The sequence below is a fragment of the Mastigoproctus giganteus genome, chromosome 2, assembly GCF_048544385.1.
Source record: "Mastigoproctus giganteus isolate SK-2022 chromosome 2, ASM4854438v1, whole genome shotgun sequence".
Lineage (NCBI taxonomy): Eukaryota > Metazoa > Arthropoda > Arachnida > Uropygi > Thelyphonidae > Mastigoproctus > Mastigoproctus giganteus.
Window position 1 is genome coordinate 139,772,567 of NC_143576.1, and position 22,162 is coordinate 139,794,728.

At 37.3% G+C, this 22,162-nt stretch overlaps 1 non-coding gene across 1 annotated transcript; it reads left to right on the forward strand.

Moving 5' to 3' along the window:
- The first annotated feature begins 1,957 nt into the window (after positions 1-1,957).
- TRNAT-AGU (transfer RNA threonine (anticodon AGU)) lies at positions 1,958-2,031 on the forward strand. Its single transcript has one exon. It is a non-coding gene; the product is annotated as a tRNA-Thr (tRNA).
- Positions 2,032-22,162: the final 20,131 nt, after the last annotated feature.

Here is a 22,162-nt window from a genome sequence, read left to right on the forward strand (position 1 = left end):
ACTATGACATCTAGGGTGTATTAATGATTTGGTAAGAAAGAAAGAAGGGGAATGAATATATTTACAATGTAGTTTTGAGGATTTGCAAATAAAAAAAGATGTAAATTAGCGTCATTCTTCCTGTTTCTTTCCTAATAAAATTAATGTTTAATAGGAACAATGTTTGCCTTTTGTTCTCGTAAATGATTGCACATTTCCTTTAGGACGAAGGGTGTTTAAATTTAAATGCAGTAAGGTACTTCATAAAATGGGGGTCAGTCGTTTCAGGGAGGGGATGGACAAAAAATACACTACTAGATTAGAGTACACAACGAATATTACATAACCTGTTCGCTACGTTAGGTTGATTGGTTATATTTGCCGTTTACTGTGTACTCAGTTAGTTAATCATTATAATTTTTTTCCCTATATACTGCCCTACAAAACAGAATGCATTTAAAAGCGAGCTGATATTTTGTCAGTAGGGGTGTATAGTTTTCCCTTGACACTGAATTTGAGAAGCGTGAAATGGCATCTTTTTAATGTTAACACATTCCTTTCAGAATAGGCAACTCTTTTATTGTATGCATAAAATATTAGCCTCTACCATTAGACAAATACCCTCACGGCTATAAGACAGACATTTAAAAAAGAACTTTACAATTCTACTAGTGATAGGATTCGAACTTATGGTACTTACTTCAGGAGATCTATATCTTATACATAAGCTACAGTAGTTCGCAACTTTTTCCTTTTCACTTCAGACTCATTGATAATTCCTACTTTTATAATAATAATTATTATTTAACTTTCCACTTTTGTTAACTGTTGAATAAGATATGCTGTTAATTATCTTTTATATCAATATCTAAAAAAATTGCTCCTCTGGTACAAAGCTTAAAAAAAATTAATTAAAAATAAATTATATTTTAAGGCTATGTCTCCAATATCGAGTAGATAACCTTGACATTCAACCTAATGGCATATATACAAGATCTGAAATTTATGGGCAGAAGCTATCTAACAGAACCACCAGTCACATTATTCAGGCCCTTTGTTCGCTCAGAAGACCACGCGTTCAGCAATAGCAATAAAAAATCACAAATTCGACGTTCACTTGGAGATATAAAATTTTGAAAAACAATTATAGATTAAAATATCAAGAAATCTTAAAAAGACACGTTGGATTTTAGGCGATATCTTACCAAAGTTTTCCCACAGCTTTGAGTGTCCTTTAAAATAATCCTGTATTATAGGGTATAAAATATTCGATGTAAAAGTAAGTGACCAAAGACCAAAAATATTTATAAAGCAGCCATAGAAGAAACCCTTTGGACTATCCACATATCGTATTTTGAGAAAGGGAGAAATAATTAATCTCATCTAACGTACGTCCGAGAAATATTTTCCCACACGACCTCTTAATGTCCTTGATTTCTTGCTTCTTTCGGCGCTGTATTGATCTGATAGGTGACCTCAATGTGTACTACAAGAAAAGAAGAAAAAAACCAAGTGATAGAGAGAGCATGCCATATGTGACTCTGGATTAAGACGTACCGTGGAGATAAAGGGGTGATAAAAGACATTTTATCCTCATTGAATGAAACATTGAATACGGTTCTGCTTGAAGAGATTACATAAGGAAAAAAGTTGGCGATTGGTAATTAAACATCAATTCATTGCTGATCTTAAATAGTGAAATATTCCTCACTCTTGGCAAACAAAAGCTACTTTAGCTTCAGGCGCATTCCTTTTGATTATTTTTATATGAAGTATAAGACGAGTTTGTGTTGGCCAAGTTTATCTTTCTTTGTTCGCTCAGAAGATCACTTTGACTCCTTCAAGAAATTATTCTCTTCTAATTAAATTTTCCTAGAAAATTTTTATGATGTTCTGAACCAAACGGATCAAAATGGTTGCTTATGGCTGACAGTATTCATCCTTTTCTTTATAGAGATGAAAGAAGCTTTTCCATTGTGGCGCCGTGGCTTAGTTGGTTAAAGCGCCTGTCTAGTAAACAGGAGATCGTGAGTTCGAATCTCACCGGTGCCTCGGTGAATTTTTTTATTTCTAATTTAAACCCCTAACTTACTCACGAAGGGCTACATTCCAATGTACACGGTGTATATTTGACGTTGCTTCGCTAAAGATTTCTCTCTCAGTACGTAATAACATGAAATATATTGCTTTATGGAAATTATACCGTTTAAATATTCTTTCCTGCTAATATTAAGGTTTCCCCAACTAATATTTCCATTATGTTGCTCATCATGATTAAGATTATGGTTATTATAAAGTGCCATGGAAAACAGAGATATTTATGACTTGCACCACTCTAGGACAAGGGTAAAGGGTAGAAGGAGCTTTATACGTTTCTAAGGTGTAATGTACAGTGGATATGCGAGGTAGGGTTCGTAAAGTAAGTCGAGTACTATTATGTGACCATATAATCAATACATGCCAATTACTGAAATGGATACAAGGCGCGCGTGGAATATAATTATATCATAATTTTCACATGATTGCCATTGCGATGTAAGTATTTTCCCAATGGCATACAGATGAATACCCTATAAAGAAATCGTGGTCAAGCGAAAATGGTCATCATTCTTTTAAAATGATCTTTCATCCGTTGCAAATCCCTCCCTCCCCCTCTGCCGAGAGAGCAACTTTTATTATCTGATAAAGTTATCATCTGTTACAACGAAACGTGGTATATGAAACATGAGCCATCCACCTTGTGCATGGCTCACGCTTTCTTGAAGATCGACACATCCTTCCTGGAATGCATTGCACTACATCGATACATTTTTCTGCTGATACTATCTTAACTAAGCAGAAAACAATTTTACCGTTAATTTATGTCGGTGGCTGCCTTTTCACTCAAAAAGATTATCGGGTCAACTTTTTGACCCCAATTCCAGTCTATATTTCTATCATCGCTTCCGTATGTAGAGCATTGTGCCATCTGTTACAATATAAGCATACAATTCACTTCCCTAGCACGAGAGGAAACTAATTGTATACATCTTATTCTTGCCTTATTTATGTATCTATATGTATATTAGTCATACATATATTCTCCGCCGTTACTTTACGAAGAAATCGCTTTACGAACACCCCCTCCTAAGTCAGTTGCTTCGAATTTAGATACTTCCAAATTAGATCCTTTGTAAGTCAATGATTCTTGACCTCTTCATAAACCGCCTTTCATTTGAATAAATTATACGTAGCCCACTCATGTCTTTTACACCTTTTGGCTTTTATTGAAATAACAGAAATACTCTAAATTTATCATTTTGCATATATTACTAGCATGGATTTGGAAAGATGACTTAAACTTGTTTTCTATTAAAAAAAAATAATTTATTGATCTTTGATCAATGCATCGAACAGCTTAAACGCTGTTGTAGAGAGCCTGCGATCTCGAACGCTATGTAGCAAATTATTAAAACGGTTCTATTTATCTGCATTCCTCATCTTCTTATTTACCTCAGCGTAATTTAGGATAAACAACCCATAATCCTCATGGGCTGTTCTTTATATCCATAAGCCAAAATCTACTTCCACTTTGCACTGATTATTCACTTGAGGAGAGCTCATGGCGAGGAACCATGAGAAGACTGCTGCTATATTCTTTTTGTATAAAATTTATTCACTTTTGCAATTGTTTCTCAAACTTTTGCTTATGGCGATCCCGTTTTTTTAAAGAACTATAATTATTCGCAACAAGAGATCTTCTGTTTGCTACTCAACAACCTTAGTTATCCCTCGCTTCAGATTCTAGGTTTTGTGTTTCTAATCTATTGCGGTACGTCAAGATCCCACAGGATATTTCGGCAACATTTGTTAGGATCACTAGATTAAAATGTTTCTACTTTCTGAACTGCTGCTGCTGTTATTTCTTTGGATTTTCTTCACTCCATAACATTGAACTTCTGTTGGTACGTAGTTTAATCCTTGAATATTCTGTACGTTTATAAATTGAGAACCTAGGCTTTTTTTCACTTTACGCAAATAATTCCTTGGCTATAATCAGTTTGTCAAGATGACTAATCGTATTGATACACCCTAAAATATTAACGCAACGAATCGATACGAATCCCCCTACTAAAAATCTGTACACAACTTGTTTCTGGAGTAATCACTTTAGAAGCAACAACTGATTTAACGGTATTAAGTTCGAGAATGGAGCTTTGGAAACGTCTCGCGCTTTGAAGTTGCCTTAATTTAATGGATAGTGGAGGATAATGCGTCATCTGGTGATAAATTGAGGTAACAAGTCAGCAGTGAACTCATAATAATTGCTCCCGAGTTCCATCAACGTGCATTCTGCTAGCATTAACCAGGATCAGCATAGGAATGCATACAAGGGAAGTCAAGATCCGTACATTGAGGAAAATGTTTAAATTTCATTGTGTTCTTGTTTATCTTCCTGGTAAACGAAATTTCGTGCGGAAGCTATAGATCACGCTTTTGTCACAGCAGTATATCTAACTTGATGGTTAGAACTTCGATCCTTATATAAATCACCTTTGATTTATATGATTCTGTTGGGATTTGGCAGTGTGATTGATGTCCTTGACGAGTAGGAGCGGCTAGCCTTTCGCCCGAATACCTACGAAGGAGGATTGATTAGCACTCTCTGTCGTAACCCTAACGCCTTTGTCTTTCACTGATTTAATAACAGCATTTCGATAAGTACCACTGTCGTCAAGTTTCTTTCACAAAATTAATCTTCCCGCAGCTTCAAACATCTTTACCGGGCACCACGAATATTGAGGAGTGCATCACGTGATATCTTTTAACGATGCGGTTACACCGGATTCCATCGGTGTCTTTTGTTACACTTTAAACTAGAAGCTTAATGTGGAATTTTCGGTGTGTTTCTTGATAAGAAGGCCTTATAATAAATAAGCGCATTATTTTTGACATTACTCGCAAAATCCCTCCACGTGATGGAGCTCAAGCTTAGATCAGTTGCCTTGACTGAAGAAACTTAGTTAACTTGTCAAATTATATTAATGACAATAATAAATGAACTGTTTCTTCTTTTTTTTTAAGAATTCTGAACGAACGCTTCTAGTTTTAACAGAGGCAAAAGCTAAGACACCTCGGTTATGTTAATACGTAAAATAGATTTATTTAGAATTCCAAACTGATTTCACTTTCGCCATAGAGATTAAAGAAGGCGTAAATTTTAAATAAATGGCGTTTGAAAAATAAGGAAACAGATGTGTTTGAAAAAAAAAGACGTTTAATCAAAAGAAATTGAAATTACATAAACGAAGGCACGTTTAGTGCATTACCTTTCGTCATAATGTTCGGACACATATCCCACCTTGTAACGAGTGCTGTCTAGTTCTAACCTAAAATTCAGGGATATTCTCGTTAAAATGGGTTTCAGAGCACCGTTTAGCATCATCGTCATCATCGAATCTTTTTCTTGCCAGATGTTTTTCCAAAGGCCCGAAAAGATGAAAATCACCAAGAGCAGGGTAGTAACTGTAGAGAATGGGCAAGCCTGGAATTCGTGATTCTGTAACCACTCGACGTGCAGACGAAGTATTTGAATTAATTTCACTAAAACAGAATTGTTTCTTGGAATGACTATTGGTTGTTATTGGGTTTTGGGCACTTTAGCGACCTAGACGATATTACGCCATATATATAGCGTGTATTCTATGATCGATTTTCCTGTCTCCCGAACTGAAAACCCAAGTTTCCGGGAGTAAAAACCAGGCTAGCTACCCATGCCTGAGACCTTAACTTAGCCACGTTGTAAAAACGTCCCATAATTTTTTTCGCGACCCTGACGGGATTTGAATTCGGGTTTTTTCCCCCCTTGTGTGAGGAGGATGTTGATTTTACCAAATGTGCTACCTACCGTGCTTGGATTGGAGGTTGAGAAGAGGAAAGAAGATATTTGTTGACATTGGACTTGAACTTCTGTAGACTGTAACTTTCAGGAAATAAGTATGAAGGAAGGTTGTTCCAGAAAACGGCAGTTGAATGAATAAACGAGGAAGATGAAAAGTTGGTTCTGTGGGTTTGAAGTTGGACAGTAAATGGATGTTAGCTGATGGCGGCACGTGTTCGGACTGTTTAGAAAGAGAGAGAGAGAGCAGGAATTATAGAAGCCAATTCAGAAGAACAGTGCCCATGAAAGTATCTGAAGAAAAGGCAAGCAACAGAAACAGCACGTCCATGAGCCAGCGAGGGGAGAGACTCTATTAGAGATGAGTCATTAATTAACCTAACTGCCCTCTTCTGAATGGAATCAAGAAGCCTGAGAGAGGTTTTGGGAGCACCACCCCAATCCGCCATACTATTCCATGGTAGGGTGGATTTGTGATTTGTACAGAGTGAACAGCTGTTTGGAAGAAACGTAATGCCGACAGCGAACGAGCAAACCAACTTGTTAGATGCAGAGAAAGTAATAATTGTCATGTACTTGTGCCAAGAGAGATTAGAAGTCAGGGTAATCCCCAAAAGAGATATATCATTTTGCCTAGAAATCGGAGTATCACCAAAGATAAGCATAGGAGCAGAAGAATCCTTTTTCCGAGATATAAGACAAGACAGTTTTAGAAGGGTTGAAATCAACTAAGTTGTCTTTGTCCCGCTGGAGAATTACCGGGCGATCAGAATTTAAGGAATTGGTACAGGATTTTCAAGAAGTTGAAGCTGATTGAGTAGGGCAAGATTTCTCAAACTGGAAAGTGGAATGCAATGTGCTATAAACAGAAGAACTATAGATAGGATTTCTAGTCAGAGGAAGAAGGTCATTAATATACAAGAGGAAAAGAGTGGGGGAAAGAACTGAACCTTGGGGGACACCAGCATTAGTGGAGAAGTTGGAAGATAGAGAGCTCTCAACCATCACCCTCAGTTAGCAGTCAGAGAGAAAACTGGATAACCAATTACAAAAAAAAAAACAGTTGGCAATCCATAAGCTGGAAGCTTGTTTAGAAGGCCTTTATGCCAAATACGATCGAAAGCCTTTGAGATGTCAAGCGCAACTGCTTGTGTTTTACCAAACTTTTCCATTGAATTCTTCCATAAATGGGTAACATAAGCCAGAATATCACCTGTGGATTGACACTGACGAAATCCATACTGGCAGTCGTTGATCATACTGAAGGTTTATAGATAGTTTACGAGTTGGCGGTTAATTGACTTTTCAGTTACTTTAGAAAGAGTAGAAATAATTGCAATGGGACGATAATTGGATGGGAGGGATTTGTCACCCTTTTTAGGAACTCGCTGGATAGGAGCAAATTTCCAAGCAGAAGGAAAAACACCTTTGGAATATGAAAGTGATAACAGGCGGCAAAGAACAGGAGTAAATTGAGGAGCACAGGTTTTGAGAACGAGTGAAGAAATACCATCAGGATTTGGAGCTTTCTTAGCATCAAGGTTCTTCAAAATCAAACTCCTTCTGACTTCCTTATGACGGAAGACCACAGGAGGCATTGAATGGAGTGTGCTGGGAATGGTGGGAGGTGTTTTACCAAGATAACTAATACATGAGTTGGAAGAAAAATGGGATGCTAGCAGGTCAGCTTTATCCTTGGCTGAAGTGACAACCGAACCATCTGGTTTGGACAGAGGTGGGAGCAGAGATGAGCAAAAGTTGCGGCCAATAGCTTTGGCAAGAGACCAGAATGCTCGGCTACCATTAGGGCAAGAAACAAGTTTTCTACTCTTAGCCTGTTCAAACTCTAGTTTGGACTGATTAATAACTGCTTTACAATTGTTGCGAGCTTTGGTGTAGGCAGAAAATGAAACTGAAAAATTAGAAACAAGGCAATTACAATATGCAACATTCTTCTCTTGAACAGCCTTAGCACATTTATTGGAAAACCAAGGTTTAGATAAAGGACGAGATTTTAAAGTGGAGTGTGGATGAAGGATTCCATTCCATTCCTGCAAGAATAATTTCACTGACACGATCTGAGCAAATGTTGACATCAAAAGTTTTGAAACCGTAATCCAACCAAGGAAAAGAAGAAAAGAAGTCTCGCAGGTCATCCCATTTTGCACTCTTGTAATGCCAAACAATACGAGGTTGGGAATAGCCATGAGATAAAGATTCCATTGGAGAAGAGACAATCACGAAGTTGTGATCTGAAGTGCCTAAAGGACCTCTCACTTCGAACGTGTACTTAGAAGGGTTGTTTGTGAGAAAAAGATCAAGCGTGTTAGCTGTATGGTTAGAATTGTCCGGTATTCTTGTAGGTAAATGAACAATCTGTGCAGGGTCATTAGTGATTGCAAATGCCTCAGCATCTCGACCAGCTGGGTCGGTGTGACTAGAAAACGGAAGCCAGCTGGAGTTGTGAACATTAAAATCACCAAGGAAATTTACCTCACTGTTAGGAAAATTGGACTGGAGAAAGTCAAGTTGCAAAGAGAGGAAGTCAAAGAGCTCCAAGTGATTAGTGGAGTTGGAAGAACGGTAGAGACAACAGATGAATTTGACGCAATGAGGTAGAGAGATTTTAAGCCAGAGAAGATCGAAAAGAGGAGGTTCCAAATTACCAAGTCTCTGACAGGGAATATCGGACATATGCACAAGTACCACCTTTGAGGCGAAAGGAATCATACAGCGAATAATTTGGGCAACTGAGATTAGCAGTACTTGAATGAACCGATAACTGAGATTCTCTCAGAAACAGTACATGGGTTTGGCAGACTTCAAGTTGAAATGGACATCGTTGAGATTATAATTGAGAACACGTATATTTGTGATATGAATTAAGAAGTGTTTGGGAGGTTTTGATCTTTTCGCTGATAAGCTTACTCTATTAGTTTGAAAATTCATGGTGTACTTAATAGTAAGAAAATTGGGTGGGACATGCTGTATGAAGTAATGAAATTTTTGGATATGGCGTACACATGGTAAGAATATACCCAGATCTTTGCATAACGTGGCCTCGACTATGCCCCCCCCATACACACTACTCGGAATCCCTGCAGTCACTATCTGACAGAGTAGAGGTAACAAAAGTATACACTAGCTGATCCGGAATCCTCCTAGAGAGTTACCAATAAGTTCGGTGCGGTGTACTAACTAGTGGCCGGCTTGCGAACAACGTTTTAGAGCTGTACCCTCGAAATGTAAGGAAGATTGGATCTCGCCACGATGTTCATCATAACCTCAAAAGTCATCGGTCGTACTTCATGATGGAAGAGATGGAGAAGGGTTGACCGGAACTTAACTCTGGAGAATAAACATGGGTTCCACCACTTCAAGCCTCCAATAAGCAAAGTGGTGGTATTGCACCGGTTGTTGAGAGTCATCGTCCACCTAGTACTGCCTGGTAACACAAAGGGGCGGCATTCCTCCATGTGGTGTGATCGCCACACCTCGACCTCTGCTTACGTTGGTTCACACCTGGGTGGTCACCCACCGTGTGCTTGTGCATGGAAGTTATACCCAGGATTACTAACAGTCCCACCATCGTGAAGGTGCAAGCAGAGCATTTGGCTGTCACAGACCGTCCGGACGTCGTCGAAATTGGGTCCACTTGACTTGAGTGTCACCCGAATATCAGTTCCATCAGCTTTTTAGACTCCCATGTAGCAAGTGCAGCTTGTCTGTCATATCTGAGAGAATGTCTGTGACAACCTCAAGGACCAGACCACACACACAGATAAAAGTTCCTGATAAATTTCTGTGAGCTTTCCTCGGCACACAGAAATCGGATAATTTCCCTTTCCATTTCACATTTTTCTCTTTCAAATAGGGTAGCCATTTTTCTTGATCAACTAATATCAGTAAGGGTATACAGCGTTCTGTAACAGGAACTTCTCACTTCTCATCGCGCAAATTTGTGCGATGTGTCGCTATTGAGGAGGAACTTTCTCTTCAAAAGACTACCTGTTAGTTACCTCTTAAAACGTCCCTCGTACTTTATTTGCATCATAGTTGTACAATTCAAATGGTGAAAATAAAGATTAACTCAAAGGACACTGCTCTGTAGAGTCAGAAGGAAAACTCCATACTGCACATAGAATTAATTCTTAATTTAGTAAGCCCAAGAAGAATACCGCGTACATTCTTCCAAGCTATTCTATAAGACTTTCCCTATTCGGGAACACACTACAACCCAAAGAAAGAGAAATAAAAAATATTAATAATAAAGTATTCCGTGTATGTAGAATAAACGTTTTTCAGATACAAAACATTTCTATGATTTATTTAAAATAAATCATAGAAATGTTTTCGGGATAGGTTTCCAAGCGAAGTATGCTGCGGGACAGTTTTCTGTTTTAAAACAACGATACTAAATCGCTCTTAGGCATCCCACATATTTGATTCCAGTTGCTTTATGCATTATATTGCCATAGCCATGTACCTAGGTCTCTATCCACCAAGCGTAGCCCTACTTTAGAGATTTACTAGTCAGATATGCCAACAAATCATTTTTGTTAGAAACGAATAAACTGAAATTCGAATGGCGAAGATGAAGAAACATTATGAATGTATTTTTAATTTTAAGTCAATCTGAAAACAGCTTGAATTACATAGATCATTATAAAAAGAAAAATTCATGTCGTTTAAAAGGAAGATGTTGCTGCACAGCATAAGAAATAACCTTATTATACCTGAGATGTTTCCGCACCGCATTACAAAAGGAACGTGCAGTGAAACCTGCACTACAGGGGCAATTAAGAAAAAATCACATTCGCAGAGTTTTCGAAAGTAATCTAATTCAGAAGTGTATATTCACAAATATTAAAACACAAACGGATCAAATAAATTGAAATAATTCAGAAAAGCCTTTACAACTCAGAAGTAATCTAATTCAGAAGTGTATATTCACAAATATTAAAACACAAACGGATCAAATAAATTGAAATAATTCAGAAAAGCCTTTACAACTCAGAAGTAATCTAATTCAGAAGTGTATATTCACAAATATTAAAACACAAACGGATCAAATAAATTGAAATAATTCAGAAAAGCCTTTACAACTCAGAAGTAATCTGTTGAATATACAGTATATGTCCTATATGTATTTTATTAGGCATTTATTTTATTGTGCTATTTTAGTGATATGAAAAATCACTAAAATGACACAATAAACCAATCACAAAAGAAAACAGATATAAGACAAAGCAAGGACAATAAACAGACGACCTTTGCATCCAATCACATCAGAGGGCCCTGGATACAAAAGTCATGAACAGAACCACCGGTGACATTCCAACCAAAAAAATTATGCCACAATGTTACTTTATGAAAATTAAGTAAAACGTCAACTGTTGTTCATTGGTTGATTGTTTTTTTTTAAGAACTTACACTGAGAAAACTAAGGCGGCGTCAGTGTATTGTGTTTATAAATTTCTTGCATCCAGTGGTGTACTGATTTGTTTTGTGGAATGAAAGCCCTGTTACTAAGCACACAGTTTACTAAAATCTCATAAAAATTTCTCCTCTTCAGAAGGATCGAAACCCTCTCCTTTTTCTGGAGTGAGGGTGCAGTGGCACTACCATTCGGTTATCCGCAATGACGAGAAGTGAACTGTAAGCCATTTTTCAAGAACATAATTCAATAGGGAGGAAGACATAGCTTATTGAAGTGAACGTTAACCTCAAGAAGCTTGATTTGATTTGATTTGAATTTTATTGGCGCATTAGCATCTAAGGCTATAATGCGCCAAGACCAGGTCCTCAAGAAGCCCAAAGGAGGTCAGTCAGAGAAGAATTTCGATAGAAGGTCAGTCAGAGAAGGCAAATGTATACAGTTCCGTCTGCATTTTAATCCTTTTCATTGGCGTCCGAATCCTGGTATAAAAACCGAGCGATTTTTTCTATGAAATGATTTTCGCATACTACTAACTCGAAACTACATTTCTTACTCGACGAAAGTAGTTTCATTTTCCCTTAATATCTTTCTTAATATCGATAAAAAACTTTAAATAAACATAAAAAGCCGACCAGTTTCGTTACTTTAATAAAAGCTATTAGAAATTATTTGTCTTACAGAAGAAAAGTGCTCTCATTTAAAAAAATAATAATTTTAGGAGCAATTAACTCTTAACCCTTAAGCGGTTTTTCGAAATTCTAAAGTTAAAACACCTTAACTGAAGAACCAAAACAAGAACCAATACTTAAGAAGCTAATGATGCTGGAAATAAACCTCACCCAGAACCGCAACTTCTGAAATATAGACGTGAATAGAAGCAAGCTTGTCTGGTTTTCCACTGGAAACTTTTTGTTAGGTGTATTTTAAGCGCCAAAGCAACTAAATATATGAGGCAAAAGTATATCGCGGGTCTGTAAACTGCGTATATTACTGTGGTTGATGTGTCTGTTTGGTAGGCCCAAATCATAGTTTCCGGGATTGAAAATCATGCAATCCTCGCATGAGACAGCGTAACTCAGCCACGCTCTGAAAGAAAAAAAAAACCATGAAACCTCTTTGCATTATTTGAACTCAAACCTTTTCCACTCGAGTTGCTTATATTCACTGTGCTATCTGATAGGGAGAAGCTTCCTATTCTAATCGCTTTGTTTACACTGTGCCTACGGACAGAAATGGTTGTTTTCCACCAAATGAAAAGTAGAGGTTAAAAGAGCATTATTATAATAAACGTAAAGAGGTATACCCAGGATACGATCAACATCTGTAACTTGAACAGAATTTTACTGGTGAGCGAATGGTCCTCCTAATTTCAACACGATTGGCTATCGACAGACATCTGTTTAATAGGGAATTTGAATCCCAAGGATATTTTCAAGAGCACCACAGTTACCTCCGTTTAAAACAAAACCGCTAAAGATGATTGTTTAGGCGAGAAGGGTGAACTTTACAGACTCCTGAAGGCGAGAAATGGTAATTAGTTTTTTTGAGGGTAGACTATAAGCGGGATTTACTGATAAGTAGCTTAATCCAGATCCGGAAGTCATGATTGCCTAAGGTAGCTGCAGAAATCGTTCGTCTGCTCATGATGGCAGTTGATAAACCCAAGGAAGTTGGGACAAAATAAGCTTTGAGTCCAACTCCTCTAGAAGCATCTAATAACCATTAGGATGAAGAAATCACACCCAGTTTCAAGTTTTTTTATGAGAATCACAGTTTAATAAATGGAGTTGTAAGACCTGAAGTAAATAACTGTAGGAAATTCAGTTCGACGAATTGTTTCCTCTCTCTTTTTAACAGAGGTCACAGGATCATATCAATGTGACGTGTGCAAATTCAAATAGCTAATAGAAATAAGGTTAACCGTTAGAAATACAAAGTATTGCCCGGATAAAACATTCTATATGTGTTTCATAATACTGGATTATGGTCAAACACGGTGATTATAATAATCATTTGTGATAGTTATCTAAGGAGATCGAGACTCTCAAATTCCCAGTTTATACTCCATAAGCGAATATCCAGAAGTTGACTAATAAATTAAATACAAACGAAGTATTTAAAAAAATAATTATGTGGTTAAAATATTGTAAGATTATTCTGCTTAACAACAAACATTCAGATGGATAAGGTAAATTGATGCGTTACTGCGTCGCTGAAGTTTATTAAAAATAATCAATAATTACAAGTGATGATTTAATCAACAGCGTTTCTTTAATACAGAGGTGAAAAAGTGAGTTAAATGTTTTATAGGAATTAAAACCGGTCAGTACAGAGAATAAATTATTTTGGAGGTATATAATGACTAATATTTGAATTTACTTTATTCACTTTTGATTTGATTCACTTTTCATTAATGTAAAGTAAATTCCCCCCTGATTTATGGCGATAAGTTTTCACACATTAAAAATAAATTAAATCCTGCATTTTTAAGACATTACTGATGAATGATTATTAAGTAATGAGAGTGAGTGTATGGCTTAGATAATTATTGTGGACTGTTTACTGGGAAACTACAGAAGGATTAAGAGAACAGATCTAACAGATGTTAGCGATTAACGGAAGATGCTATGATAATGAGATGCATATCATATTATAAATGGGCGTAGAATTACACATCAGTTAATTCATGTATATATATTGTTAAAAAGTTAATTAAATGGTTCCTATATACACAGACTTGAGTGCCACTTCTTTTCTAACAAAAGAGAAACTTATAATTGATTTATTTCGCCTGTAGAAGGATTTATTTTAATTTCATATAAAACCCGAATCGGATAGCAATTTTATATTTATTTTTTTATTATAATGTTGGTAAGGGCTCATTAAATTAATGAGTTATTATTAGCACATCATATTTCGATAATAGCTGTAATCATAGTCGTCAGAGTTAATTAATAGCCCAATCAATACACTGGAGACCTCATAAAATTATTCATACAAGACTTTCTTGACTTTTACTGTTTAAATGCTTAGGTAGGAGTTTATTCTTCATCAACTACTTATCTAAACTGATCTGTTTCATCCAAATCACATGTGTACCCTGCATTAAAATGATTATTTCCTTTCCTTTGTCTGCAATATTTTTTATTCTCTACTTTAAATCGTTCAACTAGTTTCAGTCTACTCTTAATTATATTTGTTTTGTCTCACTTCTGTGGTCTCCTCACATGAAAAGAATTTAATTCCGCGAAGCATGAGTACAGTGGCCTTACAACGATACGCATCAGTGGATGACCGACACCTGTCCTTGTAGGTCAAGTCCCATCGGATATCACGGCAGACAGCGGTCCCTCAGAAGGTACTCGTAATTGTCTGTCAGAAGATTCTGTACTGTGCGATAAAAAGAAGGTTCACGATGTTCTTTGTGAATTAAGTACCTGATATGGCTGTTCGTTCAATGCACTTTGTAGTTGGTACTGCATTCTGCAGAGTAAGTAAGTAAGCATCATAGAAATCCATTAACTGAATGTTTGTTATCTCAAATAAACTTTTAGGTTCAATTTAGAGGCACTAGTAATGTAATCTTGTTATACTTCTGGGAGAATTTATAACAAGCGTGCAACTCTAATATAAGCCCATTTAAAAGAGCAAACATTTACGTTTAGACTGATTATTGGATTATGTTCCTTTTAATAGATAATTAATGCAACATTAGTTCCAATGTATTCGTTACAATTCTTTATATATTGTATCAGTAGCGAAATTGTCTTTAAACGGTTTGTTTGATTCTTCAGTTTTGATCGCACGCATTTATACACTGCTCGAAAAAATTAACAGAACACGTAGAAAACGTGGTTTAACTCGTGAAACGGGACAAAACTTGGTTTGGTAGTGTACCATAGAATAACTATACTATGAAATGAGAAGACATCATGAAATTTTCGATAGGTATAAAGGACATTTATAGGGATTGTATAAGAATTACTAAAAAGTTCACATTACAGAAGTCGATACAAGATGCTCGAAAATATAGTCACACAGATGTTCGATTGGATTTAAGTCTGATGATTGCGCTGGCCACGACAGTTGTTGGATATTTTCAGTTTCAAGATATCCCTCCACCACCTGAACACTATGTGCAGTACCGTTGTCATGCATGAAAAGAAAATCTGGGCCAACCGTGTCCCTAAAAGGTAACACGTAGAGTTCGAGGATCTGTTCTCCGTAACTCTGCGCAATTACGATACGCCTACCAAAACATTAAGAGGTGTGCGGCCGTTGTTCATTATTCTTCCCCACACGAGGACACCGCGTCCACCGTAAGTGACCCTTTCTCTAATGTTGGAGGGATGGTACCGCGTTTCTCGTTGTATTCAGATGAAATAAAAGTTATCTGTTTGTAGGCTAAAACGGGACTCGTCAGAGAACAGAAACCTTCTTAACACAGTCCGGTTTGAAAATATTTTCACCTGTAGCCGCAGCAACCTCAAGAGACAGTTGATGACAGGACATCGTAGGGTTCCGCCTTGCTGTTAAAGCCAGATAGCGGTCTGTTCCGGTTGACGTAGCCCTCGGAATTCCTTGGCCAGCTCTTCTTGTAATGGTTCCTGTCTCCTAAAACTGCTTCCATAATGCTGAGACGACACTGCGTGATACATTAAACCAACGAGCCACCTCCCTCTGTGATAGCCTGGCTTCAAGTCGTTCAAACGCCGGCCGTATCAAACAACCATCTAAATGACGATGACTTGCCATCCTTAGTTCTGGAGATGTGGCTATCCCTCTGGTCAAGCCAGAAAATGGGAATGAAGTGATATGGTCGCAAACTTATTTTTTTTATAGGCATGAATAATTTGCATAATGTGTGACTCCGTAAGATGGATTGATTTCTATTGGATACTCGAAACTTGCATGCCAGGATGCCTATTATATTAAATACTCGTCTTCGGCGACACTGTTCACAATACAATATTCATGAAAAACCTTTTGTTCTGTTAATTTTGTTTATCAGTGTATATTACACATAGTAAGTTTGTATAAAAATGTCCACTGATAAAAATACACTGATATCGTGGGCTTGTTGCACTTTTATAGTTCTCGCAGTTAGCAAGTTAGTACGATCATCGTCCTTTCATACCGTATGGAACAGACCTCGATTCAATCTCAGATTGGCAAGATGAACTTTTACGGGTACTTTTACAATGCAGCCGAGTTAGTCGCTTCGGGTGAGTTGCATGGTTTTATCTCCTGGAAACTCGAGATTTTCGCCAAGTTACATTGAAACCGACAGAAGAATAGATGCTATTATAGATACAATATACTGACTCATAGCCTTAGTTTTTTTTTTACTTTCCACTGCGTAATATATATGCCACAAATAAAGAACAATTTTGAGATGGTGACTATGAAATTTTTAAGAAAGCAAAATCATTTTCTTGAAACTCGTAAGAGAATTTTACCAGAAAGCTAGAGCGATATAAGTCCCGTTACTGGCTTTTGTATCTTTCTATTACATAAATTGCATATTCTTGTGTGGGTACAGTCCCCTTGCTTGAAATAAGTCATATTCTCTAACGATATGTTTTCGTTCTATGTTGCAAGCAAGTTGAAAATGACTAGACTGAAGTAAAAAAATTGCCCGTATTTAGGTTCATGATCGTAACCAAGCGGATAAGTTAAGACGCTATAGCAAAAGTTTTGCAGAGGTTTAATTACCCTCTTCTCCCACGGGAAACATTACTGGAATGCGATAAAAAAGAGTTACTCAACAGCGAGCGTTCTTGATTTAATGTGTTCTGGATGTAGAATTGCATTGCAATCACGTGGACTTCGGGCGAACCATTCTGTTTAAGACTGTGAAAGAAATAATCTCGAAAGCTGTTTTCAGACTTAGGCATTCCTCATTAAACTTGCAAAAAATATATATATATATTTAGAGTTTGAGTCATATTAGTCTGGGCATATTAATGAATTTAAGGTGTTAGACGGACACCATGCTGCTTGATGATACAATAAATTTTTTTCTTAACTATGTAATCGGGCTAGGTGCAGAAAGATTCATATATTAATATGGATAAATTTAGCAGCACCCATATGAGATAGGAAAAGATTTAGCAGATCCTCAATCAGATCATGATGCAAAAGGGATACTTTACTTTCCATCGTTCTGCGACACCCTCGATGGCATCACAGCGGATATAACCACCGGGATTTGAACTCAAGCCTTTTCCAACATCGGATGGTAAAGGCCAGAGTTCGAATCCCGTCAATGCCGCGAGGAATTTCTGTTGACTTTTTTCATAAAATGGCTAGTTAGTTGGTATCAGGAGAGGATTGCATGGTTCTCTCCTGGAGATTCGGAGTTTGGTCCAGCAAATCGACCGAAGAATAGGCACGATTTACAGACACAGCAGAATGATACATCGTGGCCTTAGCTTCTTCAACATTTATTGTATTATAAAAGGAATATTCTACCCGTAACTTTGATTTTTACAAATTCTGAAATTTCCTGCGAGTATTCTATTGTGATCGTGACGATAAGTGACATTTGATAACATATTTTTCTAGATGTGAATTATCTTTTACAGGTGTCGGTACGTTAGCATAATGGTTATAATTACGCTCCCTACCGGGTGGAAATGACCAGGGTCAGAATCCCACGATGAAGAGAGGAAATTTATGGTCTTTTTTTCACTCAGTGGATGAGTTCATCGGTCCCAGGCGCGGTCAGTAAAGGCTGCCCCCCCTCGAAACCTTGGATTTTTCGTCCAGAAAAACAGGCAAATAGACCACAGAACATACGCCATTTATGGACTTATTACACTTGGGAAGATGAGTTAGTCTTAACATAATACATTATTTTACCTTGTCTTTTACAGTTGCTCTCACTTCCGCCTCGATATATCTGTTATTGGTTTAGTTTCAGTTTTTGGTGACGAACTCGTGCTATGGATAGAAAAGATGTCATTTATTGGAATCCGTTGATATAAAGGCTGGTGTTGATATAAGCATGTTTTCTCATTTGAGGTCAGTGTAATTTATTTATCAAATTTCTGCAGCAAGCAGCAATCAAATAGATTCCTTTCATTTCCACCTTTGCTTATATTCCTTTTCTCAGCGAAGAGAAAAATGCACACAATAGGCGAAAGACCTCTCAATAGTGCCAAATGTGCTGCTTTTTAAGATGGATCCTTTGGGAATTGACATAGTAGGAAGAGAAAGAGATTGAAGTCAGGTTGCTGTCCCAAGTGTGAATACCAGAAGAACTGTCAGCAAATAGTCATATTTTCCTTCATGTTGACTGTACGGGCAGCCGAAATCACGAAAACGTTTCATTTATTGCACTTTCAAAATAGCAACAGTCTCAAAGGCCAACTTGCAGTGAACAAAGTTTAAATGAAAATTCCCTAGAGCTCTGTTTCAGGAAGCATTTCTACTGTGATTGTTTGCTATTGCTATTTATAGTTAATGCTGCCACTAGATTTATTTATCACTTCCTTAGACAGTTTAAAGGCGGAAGTACATAAACTCGCGGGACAGAAGCTAACGCAGTCCATAGATTTCCATCATAATCTGTCAGCTAAGAGATAATTGCATTTATGTATATAAAACAGTCACATAAATGTTAATACATTTATGAAATAAAGATTTCAAGAAAACTCATACTAATTATATTGACAGAATAAATTTATAAGCTATAAAACTGCAATAGTAATAAGAGAGAAAGTTGAACCGTGTTTAGTTAGTTCGGCTGATAGCAATGAAAAATGTTTCTTTTTTTTAAATTTTATAACTGGTTTTAATTTATGAAATAAAGATTTCAAGAAAACTCATACTAATTATATTGACAGAATAAATTTATAAGCTATAAAACTGCAATAGTAATAAGAGAGCAAGTTGAACCGTGTTTAGTTAGTTCGGCTGATAGCAATGAAAAATGTTTCTTTTTTTAAATTTTATAACTGGTTGAGCTGATTAGGTATTTAGACAGTGCCCATCCTTGAATATCAGAACTAGGTCCTTTTCAAGTTCAGGTTAAAGCTGTTGAACAGCAGAAGCTAATGACACTGTTCCTTTCAAGTTTGATTTAGGGATAAGAAAAATGTTCTTTCTTCTTGAGATTAAAACCAGAATATGAACAAACACCTGGTCCAAAATTTGAGGTACATATATGCAAACTTAAGAAATCTTCTGAGTAGTGTAAGATCGAAGTAATCTAATCACGAGTGACTAGAAAACTGACGTAGTTTGGCAGTTAGTGATAGTACTTTTGTGAAAAAAAATTGGCATCTTAAATGGCGTACATTTTTTGCTTTTGGAGTGTTTCAATGCCACTCTTTGGGTTTTCTGGGATTAGAGGAAATCGAAACTAAGAAGAAATTTGGATTTCTAAGGCTCAGAAAACAAAACCAAACTACTTTTAGGCAACCCGAATAATTAAATTCAACTACCGTGCTGTGTGTCTTATGTCTGTTAATTGCGTGTGTTCTATGGTCGATATGTCTGTTTGCTGGACGAAAATCCCAGTTTCTGGGGGGAGGGATCTTGCTATCTACGCCTGAGACCGACTAACTCAGTTATGGAGTGAAAAAAGCCCATTAAAGTTCCTCATCGACGGGATTCGAACCCGGGCCTTTTCCACCCGGTGTGAAAACGATACTACTGTGCTACCTTGCAGACTGATTAGAAAACAGTCGAGGAAATTTCTTTTCTTTTTCACACTTGGAAAACTTAAATCATCTTCGAGGGACGCAGACTCGTTGTTGGTTTGGAGAGCCAAGGATATTTTAATGTCTTCAACGAAAACAATGACTTCGATGTCATCGTTAATATCAGTCAGTTCCGATCATTGACAAAAATTGTGAAAAGAAGCAAAGTCCGAGACAGGAAATCTGAGAAACAGCTTTAAATTTCTTGAGATGGTTTAGGGAATAAGTACGTTCAGAGAACATTGTCTTCCAATATTAAAGTTATATGCAAAATATCATCCGATATTCAAGGAGAATGCACACTTGATTCAATTCTATCAAATATTTTTTGAAGAAGTATTATTATAAGATTCGATTATATTCAGTTTAGAAAGAAATATGCCTCCATTTTCATGAATCACAACCATACAATTATGTCTTCTCAAAAATGAGAGACCAGTCATACATGATTCAGACGTTTATAGTCACTCCTTACCAGAACCGTGTTGTGTTAATATGGAAGTTTGAAAGCGTCTGCATCTAGGCGACCACTCTCATTAACAACACAGTGAACATACACCTTTTTATATTTGTGGGGAGTCCAAAATGAAGACTGAGATCCTTCATATTTTGGTGGCAACATTTTTTTCTTCTTTACACCCAGACTCTTAAACGTCTTGAAATAACTCTGCCCAGGATAGCTGCCCACAACAACGCCAGAGCTTGCACTTGGTCATCATGCAACACAGAGGCAGTCCCCTAGGCAGAATGCGCTGGCCCCACAGGAACTAGTAGTTGTTGGTGACTCTATTGTCAGGGAAACGGGGAACATGCTTTGTAAAAAGGATAGGTGGAATAGGACCAGGGTATGTCTGCCAGAGGCAAAAAGGTTGATGACGTTGTAGAGCAGATATCATCTTTTAAGGGCACAAAAGGTGATATAGTTGTACACGTTGGCACTAATGATATTAAGAGTAGGAGACCGGCGGAATTACTTAGCAAGTACAGGTCACTGTTGAAAAAAAGCCACTGTTGAATTAGGGTTGAATTTGAAAGTGTCTGCAATACTGCCCAGACACGATAGGAGGGAGTATATGATGAGAGCTTTGTCGATCAATTCGGCCCTGGAGGGATTGTGCAAGGCTCAAGGGGTAGAATTTTTTTCAGCCTGGTCTGTACTTGTTAACAGGAGAGACTGCTTCTACAGGGATGGGATACACTTAAATAGAAAGGGTGCAAGAATGTTTGCTGATGCTGTCGAGGCAGTGTTAGGTGGGTCGGAAAACTGCTAGTTGGGGGGATACAAGGACTAATAGATTAACAGTAGCCACTGGCAGAGGTGGACGTGATTCTTGCACTGCTTCTATTGAAATGAGCAGAAGCCTGAAAAACAAGATGCAGGATATTTCAGAGACTGCTGGGAGTCATTACGGTAAAAGTAAACACATGGGTTGTGTTAGGGTAGCTAAGAACAGAAACAGGTGCATGCATACTTGCGTGTACACCAATGTTAGGAGTTTGGTAAATAAATTTGATGAATTTGAGGTATTGCTCAAAACATCAAAGGCAGATATTGTTGGGATATCAGAGACGTGGTGTCACACAGATATAAGGAATGCGGAACTGGAATTTGGGGAATACAATGTGTATAGAAAGAATAGACAGAACAGGAGGGGAGGAGGGGTTATGCTATTAGTTAAGAAACATAAAATCCAAGGAAGTGAAGCCAGTCGACATCGCTGGACAGTGCAGTGTCGAGTCAGTTTGGTGTGATATAAGCATTGGGAGATCAAAATTGAGAGTAGGAGTGCTATAGGCCTAATGACTCTGATGAGTATAATAAGAAACTGTACAGGGAAATGGAGTGGGCCAGTAAATCAGAGAGTCTTATAATGGGGGATTTTAATTTCCCAGATATTGACTGGAATTTGTGGGTTGGTCACTCACACACTAGCAAGGCTTTTGTGGATTTATTGGATGATTGTTTTCTACATCCTCATGTTCGTGAGGCAAAAAGAGGGAGCAATACTCTTGATCTGATTATCAGTAGTGATTCTTCATGCATTAAGAATCTGCAGATAAATGAACCACTAGGTGGCAGTGATCACAGTGTGTTGAAGTGGGATTTACTCAAGGAGGTAACTACCATCAGAGGTAAAGGGAAGGGTTTTTGTTTTC